Source organism: Crocodylus siamensis, chromosome 11, assembly GCF_052110815.1.
Source record: "Crocodylus siamensis isolate JL-2025a chromosome 11, ASM5211081v1, whole genome shotgun sequence".
Lineage (NCBI taxonomy): Eukaryota > Metazoa > Chordata > Crocodylia > Crocodylidae > Crocodylus > Crocodylus siamensis.
Window position 1 is genome coordinate 36,099,770 of NC_143405.1, and position 23,840 is coordinate 36,123,609.

At 43.2% G+C, this 23,840-nt stretch overlaps 1 protein-coding gene across 1 annotated transcript in view; it reads left to right on the top strand.

The window, feature by feature from the left end:
* The window catches only part of PPARG (peroxisome proliferator activated receptor gamma), a 122,890-nt gene that overhangs the window by 35,323 nt on the left and 63,727 nt on the right, over positions 1-23,840 (top strand). The gene's annotated exons all lie outside the window — the stretch shown is intronic.

Below are 23,840 nucleotides of genomic sequence, written 5' to 3' on the forward strand. Positions count from 1 at the left end.
TTGGCAGCAGTGCACATGTAGATGGCATGAGGGTGCTTCAGTGTGGGGGATAGCTGCTAGCTAGTGCTACACTGAAGCACCCTCATGCCCCAGCCTGCCCTTTCACAGCACGTTGAGCCAAGTGGGAGCAGCCCTGAGCTGGCAGGCTGACCCCCAGACTCCCTGCTAGCCAGGGCTGCTCTGACCCAGCTCAACATGCTGCAGTCCTGGATCCATGTTCGAACAGCACACCCAGGAACAATAAACTCTGGGGCAATAAGCTCCACATTAATTGCATTCATAGATGTGCCCAGTTACAGGTATCTTTGCTGAATTCCTTTTACACTCCCAATGGGCCTGTTCCTGAGGGAAGCTAGTGAAAAGGGGCTTTTTGTAGTGGAAACTGCAATGGGAATTTGGTGACAACATACTTAAATTCTGTTGAATAACTGCTGTAAGTGTCACTTTTCAAAATGGCATTTCTTTGGTTGGTCATAGAATGTTAGGGTTGTGGCAGCATCTCTACACTTTCTGCGTTAGAAAATATATTTACCATTGAACTGAATTTCAAGGTGGGGGTAAAATTTATTGATTTAGAAAATAAGTAGTTAATTGATTTGAGACCTAGTACCCCTGTGTTAAGGAATTTCATTATTTCTACTTGGAGTATTAGTATTCTGTTAAACACATTTTTTGAAGTGCCAGATAAATATCAATTATGGTTGTTATTCTTCATCTCATAAGAAAAATTAGGTGTATTTTTCTTTTGGGTTGAATATAGGGTATAAAGTGTTACATTATACATTATGATGCTACCCTTCTTTCCCCCACAAAGAACAAGAATGGGCAACAAGACAAGAATTACTTTTGTCTTACAACTCAGCAAGTATTCAAAAATGAAACTGTCTAAAGTAGCTTCATTCTATGACACCGTTAGTAACTGATTCACTGACTTTAATCATTTTTCACAGTTGAACAAGAGTGCAATTTCAGTCTCAAATTCTGTTATGCTTACATCCTGATCCCAAACACTTTCTGTAAGAAATACGAAATCAGTGAGAGGACACCACTGGCCACTTCTCACCAGGACAACACAGACCCGTTAATTACAACTCTCAGGGTCCTACTGCACAGCCAACTTCCTACCCACCTGACTGTAAAGCAGTTAAGCCTGCAGTCCTCCAATTTTCCTGTAAGAACATCATGGGATACCAGATCAAAGGCCTTTTGGAAGTCTAGGTATACAGTGTCGACCTCCTCTCTCTTATTCAGGTGGCAAGTTACTTGGTTGTAGAAGGAGATGAGATTGGTAAGACCTGCCCGTGACAAAGGCATGCTGGCTGTCATTCAGAATCCTACCTTCTGCAAGCATATCGCACATAGACTCCTTGATGAATTTTTCCAGGATTTTCCCTGGGATAGAAGTTAGGCTAATTGGCCTATAGTTTCCCGGGTTCTCTCTCTTCCCCTTCTTGAAGATGGGCACGATATTGGCCCTCTTCCAGTCTTCAGGGACCTCCCCAAGTACAATGAGTTTCGCCAGAGGTCCTGTGATGACTTTGCCCAGCACTTTCAGCACTCTTGGATGAAGTTTATCCAGTTCTGCTGACTTATAAATGTCTAACTTTTCTAACTGATCATGCACCAGCTCAACATCAACACTAGGAAGGTGGTTATTCCCACCATTCCCATTCTGAACTTTATCTAGTATGATTTTCCCCTTAGTCTGGTGAAATACTGAAGCAAAATAGTCATTCAGGAGTTCAGTTTTCTCCTGCGTGTCAGTAACCAGCTGTCCCAAGTTGTTAAGCAATGGCCCCACGCTTCCATTTGTTTTCCTCCTGTTCCCTATGTATCTAAGGACTTCTTATTGGACATAAACCACTTTCAAAATGGCTGAAACCAGTTTAAGATAAACCTGGATGTAGTATCACACTTAACTGGATGCTGACCCCCGAGTGCTGACCCCTGTGGGGAGGGGGTACAAAACAGCAGCAGCTGCATTGCTGGCCCAGTGACCATTGCTAGTGAAGCCACTGATGCTGCCTCTTGTGCCACAGCTGATCAAGTGCTCAAGCATCCAGTTACGCCTCTGGTTCTGAGTCTGTTTTATCAAGGTCTGTTTTTTTAACCTTAGTTTGTGGCTTTGGGTTTATTGTTGTTACTATCTTATTAGGTGCCAGATATCTACCATTAGGTGCCATGAATGTAAGCAGTGAATTGGAAAGAACCTAATTTCTTGTGCAGCTATTGTTCAACAGATTTACGCATGTGTTTATATACATGTGCATGCATGTGTGTGTGTATTATCAATTGTAATTTAGCAATAAAGCCCAAATTTAGGGATCATCACAGCCCAACAAGGGTGTTTAACCAAATACTTAACTTCAGTAGGATTTAAACACTTATTTGAAGTCAATAAGCCTTAACCATGGACTTCACAATTAAGTATGTGCTTCAGGGCTTTGCTCAGTGCAAATTACATGGAAGTCATCAGTCTTTCCATTACCTTCAAGAGACGCTTGATTATACCCTAACACACTGTTACTAATTAGAAATGTTTGGGCATGAAAATAAAACTTCTGTTTAAAATATTATATACATGAAACATAGTAGATCTTGTAAACCTGAATGAAAACCTGCAGAACAAAACTTGTCTTTTCATTCTGACAGCTACATTTCATAGTACACTTATTAATACTAGGAATGCCCTGATTTTGGAATTATTTGCTTTCAAAATAGAAATGCAAAACCAAGGTTCGCAAAAACAGTAAACTACAAAGATGAGATTAAAGGGATCCTGGGTGCATCTACATGTGTGGTGTACCACAGAGTTGACTAATTAGTAAAACGTCTACATGAATGCAGTAAATTAATTAACTCTAACATACTGCCGGGATAGTACTGTCTTACGGCATAGACATTAACTGCAGTGAAATATACATGTAAATGCTGACCCAGGCAGAAATACCTCCCAGTCAGCCCAGGCATCAGGGGCCCAGACCCCTGTCTGTCGCCTAGCCACACAGCTCCACACTTTGGGGACTCTCATGCCCCAGGCCTCTCAGACCCAGTTAAGTTCTAGCTTTTGTCTGATTTTCAGACTAAGATAGCTAACTACCTCCATGCATACAGCTGCAACAATTCTGCTTGTTTCAGAGGTTATGCAATGGTGCCTAATACAGCAAAGGTAGTGGTATTTAGCCATCTAAATTCCACAACTCCTAGGGTACATACAATAACAGGTCTAAATTACACTAGAATCAAGTCAGTCTTTAAAGCCAGATAAATGAAGTAACATGCAGTTTACTTGGTATAAAGTGATGTCCTGTTTGCTTGAATTATAGATTTAATTTCAAATGCTTTTTGTAGCTGGCAAAGTAAATTCAGTTTAGGACACTCTGGAGAGGAAAAAGACTCCACAGTACATGCATATCATGGGTTCACTTACCTCTGTTCCAAAAGTTACTATGTCATAAACTTCTGAAAAGCATTATCATCTTATCTAAAAGACAGTCACACAGCACAACAACTCACCATGTAATATAAATAGTGAAAATAAATTCGTTTCTTTTAATAACCCATTGGGCCCTCCTCTGTTTGGTACTAATGCAAAATTTTTCATTAGCTTCAGTGAAACCAACTGTAGGCCTTGTAATATACTAGGAAATTTATTTTTTTTAAACTGTGATATTTAAAATGGTACTGACCTATTTGAAACAAAATAGAATATATTTCCTTGTATTTGTTCCTGTTCCTTGTGATACAAGAAAGGACTTTTTTCAGTATTCTCATCAGCCACCTCATTCAACAAAAAAAGAAATTTAATCATAAATTACTTGGAATTAGATCCTGTTCTCAAATATAAGGTTATTCAGTTGCCAAATGTCTCAAAAGAGTATCCAGAATTTAATGTAGCTTTAAAACTGCACAAATAGCATTCAGAATATGTGGATGTCCTGCAGTTTGCAAAACTTGTGGTAGCCCTCTGAGGAATATGAAATGCTACCCATAATAAATAATGCCAGTTATAAATGTGTGTTGACTCTTTGGGCCAAGTACAAGTTCTGAAAATTGTAATACGCTTGTCAGTTAAAATAAGGTTCAATTTTTAGTCCATAGGGTTTTGTTCATGACATACAGTAAAGTATGTTGGTATATCTGTAAATCAGCAATTCAGTGTAGCCTTCAGCCACTTATATGACAAAAGAAAGCCTGCTTCTACATTTGTAGCTTGGCACAATCTTGCCAAAGAGGGCAAAGGTCTCCAGAAAGAAGCCATCTTTTCTTATTACAAAACTGAGTGTGATTACCTGCCAGTCTATCAGTATCTTTTTTCAAATAATGATGATTCATAGAGCAATGGATAAGATTTATGTCATGAGATACCATTTCTGTATCATTAAGTGCAACAAAGGCAATTTTGTAGAGAAATGCAATTAATTGCATTTTTTTCTCAGGATAATTGTTACTCAGAGTATTCATTTGTTGTGCCTAACTGTGTGATCAGAAAATTAGATAACATTTAGATATATCTCTACTCCAACAGTTCTTTTCTGTAGCTATAGGAAATCCATGTTCTGTTGTTTCTGATTGTGCAATAGGAGAATGTATCTTATTTTTATGATCCTGCCTTTTAATTTTCTATATAACAAAATGAATTAATAATTGTTTCCATATTAGACAACATGATCTTTTTAAGCTGTGCTTGAGCAAAGGGCATAGGAAGAAAAAAATAATTTAAGATTAGTTTTAGTTTCAGTTCATAACACTTTTAGTTAGGCCTGTGCAAATAGGGAAGTATTCGATTCGGATTTGGCTGATTCAGAGGGCAGTGATTCAATTCAAAGATTTGGATCACTGTCCTGAATCAATTCAGCCAAATTGGCTTCAGAAGATTCAGCACCGATTTGGAGAGATTTGGTGATTCGGATCAGTCAGGGGGAGGTAGGCACAGCCGGGTGGCTGCAGGTTCTCCCGGAGCTCATCTGGCTGTGCCTGCCTCTCCCTGGGTGGAAGGAGCCACAGGAGAAGTCCCCATGGTTGCCCTGCCTGGCCCCATCCCATGCCTGGCCACAGCCTAGTCGCGGCACTTAAAAAAAAAAAAAAAGCCCCTCACTCATCGACTGCAGCAGCGGTGATTGGAGCCTCTGGGCACTCGTGGCAGAGCCCCCCCATGCAGTGTGGGGCAGTGCCCAGGACCGGCCCCCCCCAACCTGACACCCACGTGGCAGCTGTCCCATGGCACGGGTGCACTGCGACTCAGCAGGGCACCACATGGTGCCTGGGAGCTGGGCCACTGGGGCTGAGCACTGCTGAGCTCCAGCTGACGTGCATCCTCCTCAGCTCCCAGACAGTGCACAGCACCCTGCCATGGGGCATCTGCCGCACAGGTGCCAATTGAGGGGGCCGATCCCTGTGGGTGCTAAGCAAGGGGAGCGATCCCTGCTGCCCACTGCTCTGTGCTACATGCGCAGGCTCTGCCATGAGTGCCCAGAGGCCCCAATTCCTGCTGCTGCAGCCGGTGAGTGAGGAGCTTTAAAAAAAAAGAAAGAAAGCCCTGGATGGGCACATGGGTAGTGGGGTGGGAGGCAGTGGGAACACACAGTGCAGGAGCAGTTCACTCTAGGCAGCAGCAGGGCATAGCCCCTGTCTCAGCACTGCCACACCTGCATCAGCGCTGGGAGTGAGGGCTCTGCCCTGCTGCCACTTGCCCCCATCTGCCTGGAGTATCCACGCCTACATCCCAACCCCCGCACCTGCCCTGGCTGGGCAAGCAGCAGCAGGGCAGAGCCCCCATTTCCAGCGCTGCTGCATCTACATCCTCTGCCTGTCCAGCCCCCTCCCCAAGTAATGCGCCCCCCCGGCTAGGCAGCTTGTCTCAGCCCCAGTCCCTCCCTCCCCGTACCCCTTTCTTCCCTCTGCTCCCAACCCCAGCAGACTTACCAGCTGGAGGCAGCTGTCAGCTGCCTGTTTAGTCTATGGCTGAATATCCACAGCGGCCTAATCTTTTCCAGAGCTCTTCAAAATCAATTCAGATGTTTTTTAATCGATTCAGAGCTTTTAATTGGTCTCCCAGTTCAATTCGGATTTGGAGATTTGGTCCCCAAATTGGGCCAAATCTTCTCCAGATCAAATCAGCTACCAAAGCTTTGCACAGCCCTGCTGTTAATACAGTGCAGATTACAGATTACAAAAAGTAGTTAAACACCCTGTGTAGTTTTTTGGCCCAGGCAACTCCAAGGACATTTAATGTTGGGATTGCAGACAGCTCCCCACAGGTTGTATTTGGGTCATTGTTGGTAATGTAGTAAAACCAAACATTATAGTACCTCTCAGTGTTCTGAAAATTTGTAAAAACAGGATACTTTCATTTCTAGTACCTTCTAGCATTCAGAGAACGATATTGCATCATTTTCATTTCAGGTCCTTCGTAAATTCTTTTGTTAAAAGAGCTATTTTTTTCTGCTTACTATAAACCTAATTCTTAAAAATATAGTCTAATCCCTTTAAGTACATAAAACTGTTCAAAGTATATAAACACATAGGCTAGAGACCAAAATTACACATAAGTATAATTGAGTATAAGTGATCAGAAACTAGTTCAAATCTGTAACACAGCAGAAGTTCAGTGCACATAAACTGCTTTCTAAGTGGCTGAAACCAGTTTAAGATAAATCTGAATGGATCAGGCTTAACTAATTTAAGTTAAATCTGTTTATTGAACTTCTGTCCCAGATTCAAATAACTCAAAGTCCCCCCCACATCCTGGGATGCTTTGTACCTCCCCTCACAGATGGGTGGGCTAGCCTTGGGCCAAGCTGTCTACTCCATCCAAGCAGGAAGGTATGCTCTAGTGCCCCCCAGGCTGGTGGCCTGGGCCACTGTAGGCATGTGGCTACATTTCCAGAATCAGAAGTGTATGTCTCTTCACTTGCTTATTGGTTCAATCAATACAGTTTAAACTAACGTGCAAAGACTGAATCAATTCAGCCTCAGGCTTTTTGACTATCTATACATAGCCATATAGCTTTTACCACCATCTTCCATTTTCCAATCTTTTCAACTTCTGTCAACCCTTGTTCATGGCCAAGTAAGTAATAATCATTTATATCCTGTATAATGAACTAGACTTTGAGATCTTCACAATATGAACACATTTTAAGAATGCAATAAGTCGCTTAAATGAAATCCTTAAAGTAGGATTGTAGAATTTCTAGCACACCTAAATAGGCATATTTGGGCCTGTTTCTAATTTGCATTGAGGATTCTTCATATTGCCAGAGGGGTATAAAATCCCGTTAGTATAAGTGAGAGACTCCGGCCTATTTGTCATTTTTTGTCTTCTGTCAGTTCATTATGCCCCTGCACTAGCCAGACTCCAATAAAAATGACAACAGCTTCAACAAAATTATTCTTAGAGGGCTTGCAAGAATCATTCAGTTGTGTGGACAAAAATTACCTTTCAAAAGCAATTTCCTACTGACACTGATATGGTTTATAGGTTGTAAGGTCAGACTAGATTTTAGTTCTATCATGTCTTTTAAAAGTGTGAAGGAATTTCACACCCTTTTTAAATGGCTGCAGCTACAGAACGTGTTGATGGGGAAAGCCAAGCTGAATCTCACTGATCTACTTTCATATTAATGCAATGCATTCACAGCTCAGTAGGGTGCTGTGCAGAAACACCCAAGCTAAGTTTCAAGGTCTAATTAGCTAATGAATCTTTCCTGCTCCCAGTAGCTGATATGACTTATTTAGAGGTACTTTAAGTATCTGTACCTGACAGTGCATTCTGCTGTGTAAACATACCCTATATATCTTAGAGAATTTGCTCTATGCATGAAAGATGTAAATTTTGGCTCAAATTGGGCCTTTCTTAAGGCAAATTGCAGGATGTTGACAACTGCGTGTTGGGTACTAGAACAATCCTGTTGTTGGCTCAGGACAGGCCGCTGCAACACACTTATGGGCGCCCGTTTTTCTTGCATTGAGCAGGAACAGTTTGTTTTTTTCTGATATTGGTGATTAATACATGCTTTTGGTAACAACATGAATGCCTGCAACTGGTGAGTGGTTTGATCTGCCCATGATCCTCAACTTACATTTCTAGAGAAATTGTTTGCAGTTTTTTGAATTAGTGGGTGAAAATTCTTCAGTGCTCCGATGAGCTCCTTTGTGCAGCTTCTTCCAGGGAAAATTATCCTAATTTCTGCTGCCCCTTCAAAGGCCAGAATTTTACCCATTGCTGCTATGAATGTACCTGGCTAAGGAAGGTCTCTTCTATCTTAATCATACAGGGACAGTGAACATAATAGTGATTGACCAATTCTTGTATCAAGCTCTATTGAATATACCTCTGTCTGCTATAATAGATCCCTTCCCTACATAGAAGTGTGACAAGGGCATCTGGTCTAGAGGCATTAAGGTATGTCTTCTATTTTATACAGAATGCTTATTTCCCTTTGCAAAAATAAGTCAGGTGCTTGCATTGAATCTTTGATGTCAAAGTGTTTGTCGTAAGAGATTGGTCAAGTCCTAGCCTGCATTTAAATAAGACAGAAGTGAGGCTAGGGTCAATCCCTAAAAGATGGAAGACTGTGGTCTTTGTTTAGATTTTGGAGTTAAAAGGAATGGGCCAGATCAATCCTGCTGTAACAGGTTACTCCCATGTGTACTCTCTTGTGTAAGAGTCATTAGTTACCTGGGGGCTGAGTTTAATCCAGTATTTGCTAGTGGGCACTGTGGGTGTTTTAGCTTTGGTTGTACTAGTACATCACAATAATAATAAAAGCAGTTCTTTTCTCTTTCACCAGCTCATCACCTCTAGTTTGTTTAATTCTAAATTATATGCTTTTGAAAACCTTCCTAAATGTTTGTTCTTCAGTAAGCTCAGGTTTTTTTTCTTAACACTGTTCTGTTTTTATGAACTCATATTTGATAAGCAGTGGCAAATCTATTGCTGGCAGTAATAGAATATACAAGATATACGCAGAACTGAGTTTACTACATATTACATATTACTACATATTACATTACTGCAGTATGTAGCTGTGAAGGAGGAATGTCAGAAGGTAACACTGAATTCTCAGGGAAGGGCATTTGAGTTTATTGTGCAGAGAAGTTGGCAAACCTGGTTTCATTGCTTAACTAAAGTAAACCTGCTTTTCCCAATGATCATGACAGTTCGTAACTTGTAATTTGTTCCCCAAAGGTTGATCTAAATTACCATTTTGAACTCCTGTAAATATCATTCAGTGTATCCTTTATCTATGTGAATTACACTGCCAGTCTCTCCTATCTACTGTACTAAAACTATTAACAAGTGTGTGAATCCAAAAATAGATAATTTTTGTCTCTTTCTCTGTAATGTTTATGTATCCAGGAGGCACCCTAAAAGACTGATAATGAGTATTTTAAAGCACTTCTTTATTACCTTTGCTTTTAATTTGATCTTCTACTGCAGCTTGAACTTCACCAGACTTTTGCATTTTTTTTCCTCAGCTATTTTGTCAGACCTTGATTTTTATGGACTACAGGCCAAGATGGCTCTTTTTCATGTAATGTCTTGTTTGTGTAACAGCATCGTTGATGGTGCTAGAGTCCTTGTGAAAAGATGTATTGGTTATGTTGTGCTCCCTCTACTGACTTTGTAGCTACAGAGCACAAAACAGTGCTAGTGCCACTTTCTGGATTTTTGTATCCCCAACAGAACAGAAAATTATTAAAATAAAAAGGCATCAGGAATTCAAGCATCAGTTGTTTAAAAACACTTGTCTGCATTGCATTTATTGTTCAAGATATAGAAAAAATATATAAATTCTGTTGCTTTCCAAATCAAAGGACCTTTAATATGTAGTACAAAAGCATTACTTTTTAAAGTAGATCTTGTTATGCTGACAAAAGATTGCAATAGATAATTTTATATCTGATTATTTAATTAGGTACCTCCTAGGATCTCCAACCAAGATAAGGGCCCTGTTGTACTAAGTGCTGTACAAACATGGCATCAGACAGTTTCTGCTCAAATAACTTGTAATCTAAATAGACAAGACAGGAAATAGAAGAACAGCAGTATTAACAGTATTATCTTCATTTTACAGATAGGCACTTGTGATACAGGTAGTTAACAGCAGTCTTTCCATTTTGTAGTTGGGAAATCATGGCTGAAATGCCAAGTCATATCTCAAGATTGTACAATGAATCAGTAGCAGAACTATGACTACCCGTTTTCCAAAAGAGTTCATTTTTCTTGACTAAACTGTCTCACCAGAATGACTGAGCATCTACAGCTCCCTTTGATTTCAGTTACAGTTATGAGAACACAGCATGTGTGAAAATCAGGCCCCACCTATCTCAGACTGGTTACTCAGAAAACAATACATCATTAGCAGCCAATGAAGTAAAACATTTTGCAAGTGATTTCCCCAAGGCAAACAGGAAATCTGTGGCAAAGGCAGGGATAGGACTTAGTCCTTGTAGGTAGAATTCAGTGGATTTAACCATGAGACAATCCTGTCTTTTCCTATAATAATTTTCAGACCCTCTGTCCCCTTGCAATATAAATGGAACTTTTTACTTCAGAGGAAATGGTGCATGTAATTAGGGTGAGTGATATTGGTAGGGTTAAGTGGAAAACTTGCACTGTTCCTGTCAACAACTATGCAGGAATGTCAAGTCGATAGCTTTAAGTCTTTTAAGTTTAGGGGTGACTGTGGTCTCCTCTAAAGATGGACAGTTTCAAATGCAACACCCTATTTATGTCAAATTATTTCACTGTGGCCTGATCCTTCTCGCACTGAAGTCATTGGCAAAACCCTCATTAGTTCTGTGGGAGCAGGACTTGTATGTAGCATGTCAGTGTAATTTGTAAAATATGTAATCAGTCAGTCACACACCACAAAATTCAAACTGTACATGTAGTATCTTTCAGTACAAAAATTAAAGCAATTGCAAAATAATATATTTATCTCTGTGCATATGTGTACTTGTGACCAGTTTATTGCAAATTTTTTTTAAGTCCAGATTTTTTTGGTATTTTTCCTCTTCTGCTATTGTGCAGCCTGGATTAGAGTAGGGCATTCTGGCTGCTTCATTTAAATGGCTGGTCACATTTTGATAGTTTTGTCTATATGAAAAGAAAATGTCTAGAATGTTGTACAACAGGCCTTTCAGGGTAACTGAGAGTAAGTTCTGTTTATGGTAAGGGATAACTTGTGACCCAAGCTGTTTTTCATACCATGGTAATCTCTTATTTTATATCTTTTGTTTACTGTTGCCTTAATAAGGAAAAAATTGCAGTGAATTACCCTCATACAAATTTGGAACTGGTTTTATTTGCAAATCATGTTGAATGGAATTTCCTAGAGGCATGACGGGTTTCCACAATCAGCAGCAAATCAACAATATATTGTCATCAGGGCTGTTCCTAAAATTATACAGGTTGATAACTTTTCCAGGCAAATATTGCACAAGTTCATGTGTCTCTTCTTTACTTCCTTGTATATAAACTAGTAACCTTCATATGCTCTCCCGTTCATTTCTTGTCCTTATTATGACTGAATGTGGAAGCATTTCCATATATCTTTATGTGAAAGATGTCTCTGCTGCCACTTTAGGCTGGCTGAGAACTAAAATTCATAAGTCAAAATTTGCATGGTGAAGTGGAAATTCTCCCCCAGTTTATATTGAATATTCCCCGTTGCCTGGAGAGTCACATGAGAGTCTTTGAGTTTTATGACATTGCCCAGAATTATGAAAGGGCATACTGACATGGCTACCCCTGAGCCATTGTTAGTTGATGGAAAATGCCTCAGAGCTTTGAAAAAGGCTACAATAAAAATCCTTGTTGGTTTGTGTATATCATTTCTTATGGTCAAGAAAAGCAAGACAAAAAAACAAAACATAAGGGTAATCAAATACAGTGACATGTCTCATAACTGAACTGTTAAACATAAATATTGGAGTACTAATAACCATTTTAGTTCACTCGCATAAGAATGAGAATAAAATTAGTACTTGTTTAAATTTTTATTTAGTTTAATATTAAGAAATAGAACAGAAACTGGATAAAAGTCTGTGGTAGAATCCATTTATTTTCAACATTTATTTGACTGAATAAAGTATCTTTAAGTAAATCTGAGACTAAAACAAATGGCTGAACAGTTGTCAGCTTACATATGTGAAGATTTTAACTCCTAAACTATAATGAGTAATTCACAGCTGCTCTGATTTTGAGATAAAATACTGAGCAAATTCAAAAGGTTGAATAATTCTGAAACATCTATAAATTATACTAGCTGCAGGATCACTGTTTCCTACCTCTTCTTATTTTCATAAATGCCCTATAGATGAAGCTTGATATGAAAAACAGTGACACAAAGCTGTGCTATATTTGAAGCCTGAGATATTCCTGTGTGCAGAATACTAGCCACCTTGAACTCTCTGGCATAAGTCATATTGCATTTTTTCCCAACCAGAAAGTCACAAGTAGGCTTGTGCGCTTAATGCCAGGGAGCCAAGTTGTGTGCTAGCAATTATACAGCCTTGTAATGGGCGGGGGGGGGGGGGAGTAAATTAGCTGCTTACAACTCCTTGCCCAATCTGAATAAGGGACAGACAGCTAGACACAGATAGCTAGACTCACAATGGGAAGAGCAAGAGGAGGCAAAAGTCACCATTCCCTTCATACACAATTAGCTGTGCTGGCTTGTGGAGCTAGCTGGTCACAATGTTGGCATATATACTACACTGCTTAAAGGTTTGTGATATATTTTCTGTTCCCTGAATATAAGGAAGGTCTCAGGAATATTTTACCTTTCCAGGATGCAGTGTTTCTTTGCTGTGGCTAAGTACAGTGAGTTACTGCCTGAATCCTCATGTCCTTAATCTGACAAAAAAAAATCCATTGTATTTCTGCAGGCAATGTGCAAGCAAATTGGCTGAGTCTATGGTTTGTTCATATAAGCCACTGGTGCTCAACCAAATCCAGTCAGGAAGGCCAGATCAACTGGCCCATGGTTCTCCACAGGAGTCCAGAAATCTGGTGGGGGAGTGGTAGTAACGTTAATTGTAGCTCCCCTACTGACAAATTTCTAGACCCCTGGGAATCCCCATGGGTCAGATATACATTAACTCATGCTAGCATGTGGTGAGGCTGGCACGCAGGTCACTCCATAGCCAGATCCAGCACATGACATTGGGCCAGCATGCGCAGCCAGATCTGATGTATGGGGCCAGGACAGTGTCAGATTGCAGCCATTCACTGACCCATTGCTCGATCAGGCCTATAAACTGACCACAAGCACAGGATCCAGATCACGGACTGGTTCCATGCCACTTATCTGGCCCATGTGGCTGAAAGGTTGAGCACCACCGGTATTGGCTAAAGGCATAGGCCAAATTAATCAAGTTAAATGGGAAAAAAATAAAAAACTTATAGCTTATTACTAACATTCTTCTTATGAGTAGTACCACTGGGTGCACCTACACATGCATTAAAGCACTTTTTCTAATGTGCATTAAATTTAGTACCTCCAACGTGAGGTACTAAAGAAATGTGCATTAGGCTGCCTTCATGTGCAGTAATGAATCACACAGTTTTTAAAGTGATGCTTAATGCACAGTAGCCTATTTTACTGTTCATTAGCATAAGCAGAAATTTTTTTATGTGATGCTTTATTGCACAGTAAAATAAGCTACTGCACATTAAGGCGCACATGTAGACATGCCCACTGACTTCAATCAACCAAGAAGCCCTTACGTCCTATACATGATACAATTGCTAGACACTTGAATGGCTGAATAGCTGAAGCAGCTGTAAAATAGACCACTTAATGGATTTTTTTTAAATATGTGTATAGAAGCATACTTGTTTGACTTAATTAAATCTTGTAGTTGCAAAGAAGTCTTGAAAAAAATCATGAGATACTGACCTACAGAAGGTGAAGCATGCATATGTCTTTGTTCAGGGAATTGTAAATGTCTTGTGACCCAAAATGTTATCGTGCAATAAAAATCAGAGTGGTATAAAAGGAAATTAGAATGTGACCTGTAGTAACCAATGGTTGCAACCACCATTTCCTTCCTTGTTCTTGGTATGAAAAGAACAAAGAAGGAATATAGACTATAATTCAGCATAGTCTTGAAGATTTTATTTCCCCTTCCACTACCATACACACACACACACACACTTTTGTTATAAAGACAAAATAAATAAAGTGAGAAATAGCCAGGAAAGACCAGCTTGTACAGAACCCAGTCCCTCAGATTAAACAATCATTATAATTGGGGAAAATGGAATCTGCTCATTTTAACTTGCATTGCCTCCCTTAAAACTTAATAAAAAAGAAAAAAATATGTCAAAATTCAGGCCTGAAAACATGTTATGAAAGTGCTGTGATATTATCAGCTAGATGTGCTGTCCTCTGACTGTACCATCCCTGCCTCTATCTGAAGATAGAAGGAAGATACCAGGCTTGTCCATACCAAGTAACAGTGAAGTTTAGGCATAGAAATGCTAAACACCACATTTTATTCAGTAATAGCATACTTCTAGAGCTAAAAAGAAAATAAAATGTTAGTAATATTTCCCTTTTTTTGACAGAAACATTTCTCATTTTTTGTTCTATATGTTGGTGTTCCAGGGTTTATGGAAGTGTGGCCCTGCTGCTGCTACATGCATGTAACACCTTCTGAAGCCACAGGGAGTTTTCCGTGGCCAAGGACATCCTAATAAACTAAAAGTACCCTTGTTTGGACCTCTCCTTGGAGAGATAGGAGAAGGCCTGCCCCACCTCCTTTCTACATACCACCACATGCAGTCTTTTCTGAATCAGGCAGTCAGTTACCTTTTTTCTTAGCTGGTCCTGTGATTTAAAGGACCTGTGAGCTAAACTTCCCTTATCTCTTTTCATCTGAGTTTCCTCCTAAGTCTTTCAGGTTTGTCATTTTTAGGACTCAGGAAGTACCTGTCCTCCTCCTTGTTCTCTTGTTTGGGGACTTTCCACTCTTCAAAACCAAGCCCCCTTCCAAGAAGTTGAATAAAACTGGTTTTACAAGCTTTGACCATCCCATTGTTCTGAGGTGCCCTCACCTGAATGAAAGCCATCGGATTTTAACAACCCTCCAGTGTCCCTGTTCTTGACCTGACAGAGCTCTGACAATAAATGGTGCATTCAACATAAATTCAATGATTCAGTAATTTCATGAATTATGCATAACTAAATTCCCCAGTCATCACATCTGTGGACTGTGTTATAGCATAAAATATAGCCTAATGAGCCTTTGAGATAATTTGATTGCCCCGTAGCAGTTTGCAAACTGAAGCATATAAGTTAGAAAGTATAACTTGTTGACCCCTTAAAATGATGTGAATCATAGAATAATAGAATCATAGAAGTCGGGTTGGAAGGGACCTTATAGATCTTCAAGTCCGACCCCCTGCCAGGGCAGGAGAAAAAACTGGGCTCAAATGATCCCAGCTAGGTAGGCATCAAGCCTCCTCTTAAAGACCCCCAGGGTAGAAGCCAGCATCACTTCCCTCGGAAGTTGGTTCCAGATCCTAGCCGCCCTAACTGTGAAGTAGTTCTTACAGATGCCTAATCTAAACCTCCTCTCCAACAACTTGTGGCTGTTATTCCTTGTTATGCCAGGGGGCGCTAGGGGAAACAAGGTCTCTCCCAAACCCTTCTGGTCCCCCCTAGTGAGTTTATAGATGGTCACCAGGTCCCCCCTCAGCCTTCCCTTGTGAAGGCTGAACAGGTTCAGGTCCCGCAGTCTCTCCTCATAGGACGTGCCCTGTAGTCCCCGGATCATGCAGGTGGCCCTCCTCTGGACCCTCTCAATGTTGTCCACATCCCTCCTGAAGTGGGGTGCACAGAACTGGACACAGTACTCCAGCTGTGGCCTGACCAGTGTTGCGTAGAGGGGGAGGATCACCTCCTTGGCCCTGCTTGAGATGCACCTGTGGATGCACAACAAGGTCCGGTTAGCCCTGACAACCATGACCTCGCATTGTCAGCCCATGTTCATCTTGGAGTCAGTAATGACTCCAAGATCCCTTTCTGTCTCTGTGCTCTCAAGAAGGGAGTTTCCCATCTTATAAGTGTGCTGCTGGTTACTACTGCCCAAGTGCAGCACCCTGCACTTGTCAATGTTGAAGTGCATCCTGTTTTTGCTAGCCCACCCCTGTAACCTATCCAAGTCTTGCTGCAGTCTTTCCCGCTCTACTAGTGTGCTCACCTCACCCCAAATACTGGTATCATCAGTGAATTTAAACAGCTTACTTTTCACCCTGTAATCCAAATCGCTGATAAAGAGATTGAACAGCATGGGCCCAAGGCCCTGGGGGACTCTGCTGCCCACTTCTCCCCAGGTTGAATATGACTCACCCACCACCACCCTCTGAGTGTGGCCCTTCAGCCAATCTGCAATCCATCTGACTGTGTAGGCTTCAATGCCACAGTCATCCAATTTCTTAATGAGGATGGAGTGGGAGACGGTGTCAAAGGCCTTGCTGAAGTCCAGGAAAACTACATTCACAGCAACACCTGCATCCAAGGCTTTTGTGACCTGTTCATAAAAGGCAATCAGGTTGGTCTGACATGAACTGTCCCTAATGAAACCATGCTGGTTGCCCTTGAGCATCTTCTCTGAGGCTGACCCATCACCCATCACAGATGTGCTCCATGATGATCTTCTCAAAGAGTTTCCCTAGGACTGAGGTAAGACTGATGAGCCTATAGTTGCCTGGGTCCTCCCTCCTCCCTTTTTTAATGATGGGGACCACGTTGGCTACCTTCAAATCATCCAGCACCTGGCCTGAGCACCATGAGCGCTCATAAAGCTGTGCCAAGGGCCCTGCAATAACCCCTGCTAGCTCTCTCAACACCCTGGGGTGGAGAGCATCTGGACCTGCTGATTTGAACACGTCCAGCCCCTCCAGAAGCTCTCTAACCAAGTCCTCCCCAACCTGAGGTCTGAAGGCGTTCCCCTCGAGTCCGTCTTGCATCACGGTGGGGAAGTCCCAGTCCCTGCCCAAGAAAACAGAGGTGAAGAATTGGTTAAAGAGGTCTGCTTTCTCCTCTGGCGCAACCACCAGGTTGCCCAGAGGATCTTGCAGGGGCTCCACATTTCCTGATGCTTTCTTCATCCTCCCTATATATTTGAAAAAGGACTTTTTGTTATCTTTGATTTTGGACGCAAGTCCTAGCTCTATGTCTGCCTTAGCTTTCCTGACAGCCCCCCGACAGGCCCGAGCAGAGGAGGTATACTCCTCTTTGGAGATAGAACCCCACTTCCACCAGTTGTACTCTGCCTTTTTGGCAATCAGGCATTCCTGGATGCCCTTAGTGTCCTTGGTAATCCATGAATATAAGTGCACGGATTATCAGTAGTTTATAGAGACTTTGCAGTTCTTATTTTGACCCTTCCATTGAAGACTAACCTCATTGCATCACTGTGGTTGAGTTTAATGGCAGTTCTACATTCATATACCTGAATTCTGAAAAGGGTATCCTTAACATTAAACACATGATCAATTACTATTCAACCAAGAAACTGGATACCATCAAGTCAGCTGGCCCTGACAATCTACACCCCAGGGTACTCAAGGAGCTGGCGAGCATCATAGCCCAGCCTCTGGCATGGATCTTTGAAAACTCCTGGCACTCTGGTGTAGTGCCCAAAGACTGGAAGAAGGCCAATGTGGTGCCTATCTTCAAGAAAGGGAGGAAAGTGGATCCGGCTAACTATAGACCCATCAGCCTGACTTCTATTCTGGGGAAGATTTTAGGAAAGTTTATTAAAGAGGCCATCCTTAATGGACTGGCCGATGCCAACATCTTAAGGGATAGCCAGCACGGGTTTGTTGCTGGTAGGTCTTGCTTGACCATTCTCATTTCCTTCTATGACCAGGTGACCTATCACCTGGACAAGGGAGAAGAGATTGATGTCATATATCTTGACTTCAAAAAAGCCTTCGATCTGGTATCCCATGATCACCTCTTGGCAAAACAGGCCAATTGTGGCCTTGGGTCCACCACGATCCGCTGGCTGGGAAATTGGCTCCGTGGTCAGACCCAGAGGGTACTAATTGATGGAAGTCAATCATGATGGTGCCTTTGACCAGTGGGGTCCCGCAAGGCTCTGTCTTTGGACCCATATTGCTCAACATCTTCATTAATGATGTGGACATTGGAGTCAAAAGCAGACTGGCCAAGTTTGCCAATGACACCAAACTTTGGGGCAAAGCATCCACACCAGAAGACAGGTGGGTGATCCAGGCTGAGCTGGACAGGCTCAGCAAATGAGTGGACGAGAACCTGATGGTGTTTAGCACTGAAAAATGCAAGGTTGGAAGGAAAAACCTGCAGCATCCTTATAGGCTCGGCAGTGCTACACTGGTTAGAAAGAGACTTGGGGTTCATCATTGACCACAAGATGAACATGAGCCTGCAATGTGATGCTGTGGCTAGTAAAGTGACCAAAATACTGGCTTGCATCCATAGATGCTTCTCAAGCAAATCCCGGGACGTCATTCTCCCCTTGTACTTGGCCTTGGTGAGGCCGCAGCTGGAGTACTGCGTTCAGTTTTGGGCTCCACAATTCAGAAAGGTTGTGGAGAAGCTTGAGAGAGTCCAGAGAAGAGCCACGCGGATGATCAAAGGTCAGGAAAACAGACCTTATGACAACAGGCTGAGAGCCATGGGGCTCTTTAGTCTGGAAAAGCGCAGGCTCAGGGGTGATCTGATGGCCACCTGTAAATTTATTAGGGGTGACCACCAGTATCTGTTCACCAGAGCACCCCAAGGGATGACGAGGTCGAACGGTCATAAACTACTACAATACCATTTCAGGCTGGACATAAGGAAGAATTTCTTTACTGTCCAAGCCCCCGAGGTCTGGAACAGCTTGCCATTGGAGGTAGTTCAAGCACCTACATTGAACACCTTCAAGAGCAAATTGGATGCTTATCTTGCTGGGACCCTATGACCCCAGCTGCCTTCCTGTGCTTTGGGTGGGGGGCTTGACTTGTTGATCTTCCAAGGTCCCTTCCAGCCCTAATGTCTATGGAACACCTTAAATTTATATTTAACTTTAAGCATGTGCTGTAACTATAGACATGGGCCACATACAGGTGAACCTTTCTACTGAAGAAATCGCTACTCTTTTGGTAGAAGCTAGGAGCATACAAGTGTTCATTCAGTTTCTGTAGAAGGAAACATGGCCCCTGTAGGAGACAGATCTTAGTTAAGACCTGAATGATCTTCCATGTGCAAGTTTTTCTCGCAAGACTGAAGGCCTGTATGCTTCTGCTAGACTCCTCTGTGAAGCATGAGCCTCCACTCTGGGGTGGCTCCACACTTCAAGCTTGGGAGAGACTTCTGCACAACTCATTTCTGATCATGGAGGAGTTCAGCCGTTGCTGCCCCTCTAAGCCATCCTGAGTCCAGGGATTTCAGTGTTGAGAACACAAAGGGGCATTGCTCTGCTGCTCCACTCCCCTCCCAGTCTGATACAGGACAGCAAGCATGTGGCTCTGCAAGTGCCGCATGGAGAAATTCCCCCCTGTGCAGTATTTGTATATATGCAGGGTTAACAAGCACACAGGTCATGGGGAGCTCCAGAGCTTCCCTGACATGGCATTTAAAAGTTCCTTGCCTCAGTAGGCCAATGGGTCACACAGCAGTAGTTCCATGTCCTCGGTTAGATAGGCAGCCACAAAGGCTTGAATGCTACTTGCCTGATGGTAGGGTCTGGTGCCTCTGGAACCCACCATAGAAGACATGCCCCGGGCCAACATTGGCAGTGCCTGTGGTGGAGGAGGAAACTGGCTGGTGGATGGCATGTTGGCATGGGACAGTGGATCCCCCTCTTCCACGTCCCCCTGCCTCCACCATTCTGGCTCCCTGACTCTCTTCACCAGCACTGCCATCCATTGATTCAGGCTTTGGCTACTGCATATGCTCCCCTTCACCATCAGCTCACATACAGCTGCTAGGACCACAAGGGAACAAGCCATTTCCTAATGCCCTCCTTCAGCTGCCTCACCAGTGCCTACACATCTGGTAACAGCAGTTTGCCCCAGCCAGGAACATTGATCCCCTGGAACTTATCCATTTGGTTCTTAAGTTCCCTCACTACAGGGATCACCTAGCTAAGGAGGGCATCACCAGCACTGAGGCTCAGTGGCCTCAAGGAAGGGTTTGAGGACCACCAAGATCTGGGACATGGTTATCACTCAGATCTGAGAAATGGTATCAGCTCTGTTAAGGGGGCTGCTGATCCCAATCTCCCCAAGCAAGGCCATCTCATGGATGGCCTTCTGTTGCTCCACCAGCCTCTCAATCTTCGGGTATGTGGAGTTCCACCGAGTCTCCACATCCTGCATGATTTTTTGCTCCTGTTTGTCCCACAGCATCTTGCCCCACTTGTTGCTTCAGTGAAAGTAGCCTGCCACCTTCCTGCATTTGGAAATGAGCTTGGTGGTGGTGCTGGCACCATCAACAGCAGCCCCGTCCCCCTCCAAGATGTCCCTGAGAATGAGGTGGAACTTATGTCTCACACATTTGATGCCAACCAAGTTTGCATCATGGACCACCTTGACCATATTGGTCCCATTATTGGTGACCATGAACCTGCAGATGAGCTCACCCTGCCCAATGAGCCACCCCTACACCAAGTGGTTCATGACCCCACTGTTCCAGGATGGCCTGCCTCTGCTTTGTGGGGACAGAAGCTTTGGAGAAAGAAGGGGACTTCATTTTGGGCATGCTCCCACTGGTGCCAAGCTGAGGAGGAACAAGGGCAAGGGGGTGGTGCCTGCGGAGATGCATTAGTATCCCCGTGGTGCTCATGTGTTTCGTTCCCTTGCCTCAGCTGGTTTTGGCTTGGCAGTGCAGGCAGATAGCATATGTGGAATCATCTGCCAGCTCAAAATGATCCCAGACCACACTACCCACTCACTTCTGGGATGCGGGTGCATGTGCGGATGCTGCCTTTTCCCCCTCCTCAGCAGGTAGAGGCACAGTAACAGGAGGAGCGGACTCAGCCAAGCCACTTGCCTCCACAACCTCTACCTCACCCTCCTCTGAAGTACCTTCTGGGAAAAGAGACCTGGCTCTAGTGGAAACGTGAGTGGTGTGGAGCACAAGCTCAAATGATTCCCCCTCCTTCCCCAGAATTTCCCTTGCTATGGCATTCAGATCCAGCTCAAGCTTCAGCTTTCTGTGGCACTGGAAGGCTCAGCATAGCAAGTGAAATGGGGGTGGAGGAGACTGGTGCTGCTGCTTGTTGTCATGGGGATGCAGACTCCGGCACAGGCAGTGGCACTGGCACTGCTCCCCCTCTCCTTGCTGCCTGTAGAACTAGTGGAAGCCTCATGTCTGCTTGTTGTAGCAAAGAGGCTGCATCTCAGTTGAGGGGGGCAGGACTTATGGCTCCCCCTCTACCCCATCTTCCGCCCCTCCCTGAAGGCTTGCCAGCTGCCTTTCCAGCATGCTTCATGGTGTGTTTCATAATGTCTTTGCCTTGGTGTGCTGGAAAATCTGTATGTTCTTCTGTAGTGTAATCTGATTTATGTAATATATGTATATAATTCTATATGTATTTATGTAATATATGTATGCATTTATGTATTTATGTTATAAATAAAATATATCAATGTATGTTTGTGTTCCTATATAAATTCTATATTATAATATGGAATATATGTTGTGCTTCCCTGCACAGTGAATGGAATGCACACTGCGAAAGAAAGCACGGATTTCTTTTCTGGGGGAAAAGAATAAAAATAGACTAACAAAAACAAAAATAGGATTTTGGGGGAAGAATAAATTGAAAGGGATTAGTGACTATAATAATAAAATAAAAGGGTAAAGAAAACAAAAGGTATTGATGAATCTCACTTGCTAAGATAGCAAGTAGGAAATGAATTATAGCCTTTGTTGTCTGACACTGCTGAACTGCTGAAAAACACAGCTCAGTAACTGACCCCAAGGGAGAAAGCAGCTTAGTTCAAATAATGCTGCTTTTTATGCTGTTTTTACACCCCTCCCCCAGAGCAAGGGACTGGAATTGGAAGAGACCTCAGGGAAGGATGACAGTCACTGGCCAGCTACACAGTCAATATCAGAGCAGTCTTTCCCCCCTCTTTCCCCTCCCACTCCTTGCTATCTGTTTCCCTGCAAGCAAGCCTAGCTTCAGCTTTGAAACTGAAAGCATTTTGAAATTTTCAGAATGTTTCTATTGCCCTTGTTTCATTTGAAGGCTGTTTCGAAGCCTTTCCTTTCATTTCAATTTTGCTGTTCCGAGCTTGAAACAAGTTGAAACAGCATCAAAACAAAACAGCCAGCAAAATCTCGCACAGCCCAAGTGACCTTATGTCCTGGATTGACTGGGGCAGTCCTGGATTTCTCAGGCTGTCCCAGCATCCCAGCTGGTTGGTGCATATAAGTGCAGGGGTTTGGAGAAACTGCACCTCAAGCTGCAGACAAGCAAAACTTGTGACATGGTTGACACCGGGTGTGTTAAGGCACAGCAAGGTGAAAGCTGCAGGCCTGCTATCCCCTGCTGAGGCCACAAAGCATGCCAGCTGTCAAGGAGATTGGTGAAAGGGTTATGGGGCCCTGCACCTCTAGCTGCTGACAGGCAAAACTTGTGCCATGGGTGCTTGTGCAACTGTGTCTGTTCCGGGGCATGGGGAGTGAGGGAGAACTACTGCAGGCCTGGCTGCTAAGCCTGGCTACTAAACTAATGCAGGCCTGGCTGCTAAGCTACCAATGAGTCATGATTCACTCAGGGACCAGCTCAATACACAGTACCTAGCTACTAGATAATGAGTTAATTAGCAAGGGTTAACACCTACAAAACCACAGACTAAGGAGAGGAAAGAATCAATACAGACAATCAGTTGCCCCAAGACAGAGATAGTCAGTTGCACAAGCACCCATGTCACGAGATTTGCCTATCGGCAGCTAAAGGTGCAGGGCCTCAGAACCCAGAAGCCCCTGCACCCATCTCCTTGACAGCTGGTAGGATTGATGCCTTCAGCAGGGGCCGCTACCCCTGCAGTTTTCAGTCTGCTGCACCTTCACACACACAGGGTCATCTGTCATGAGTTTTGCCTGTCAGCAGCTTGAGGTGCACTTCCCCCCAAGCCCATGCACCTATCTCCTTGAAACTTGGCAGGTTTCATGGCCTCAGCAGGGGCCACCACCCCTGCAGTTTTCATCCCCCTGTGACGTAACACATATATGTGACCTGAGTTTTGCTTTCAAGAATTTGGGGTGTAGTTCCCCCCAATCCCCTGCACTTATCTTCTTGAAATGTGGCAGGCTTCATGCTCTCAGCAGAGGCTACCATCCCTGCAAGTTTTATTTAAATCAGACAAAAAACAACAAAGTTAAAGATATTTCATTGATTCCCCATTATACCCTGTGGCTGGATCGCCGAAGCAGCTCCGAAGCTTCAGAGCCACTTCAGCTGAATCGAAGCAGGAACCCGATCTGGAGCTCCAGATTGGTTCCCTGGCATCTGAAGCAGCCGGATCAGAAACTGAATCAAATAGCTGCCTATTCACACAGGCCTAAGACCATTAACAAAGGAGAAAGGGGTGTTAACACCTCTGAAGTGAGAGCATTTAGCAGGAATCAGTTAGATTATGATGAGACATGAAATCAGTTGACTCCCTCAGCCGGGCCTGAATAGAAATGCTGCTGTCCTGACATTTGTCTTTAAATTTGGGTTGAGCAGGAATGAAAATGAGATGTGATTGCACCACTCCACCTCCTGGATCTGCCCCTGCTGGACTCTGCCTCTCCCTTCATGTGGCTGCTGGAGGGAAAAGAAGGAAAAGAAGC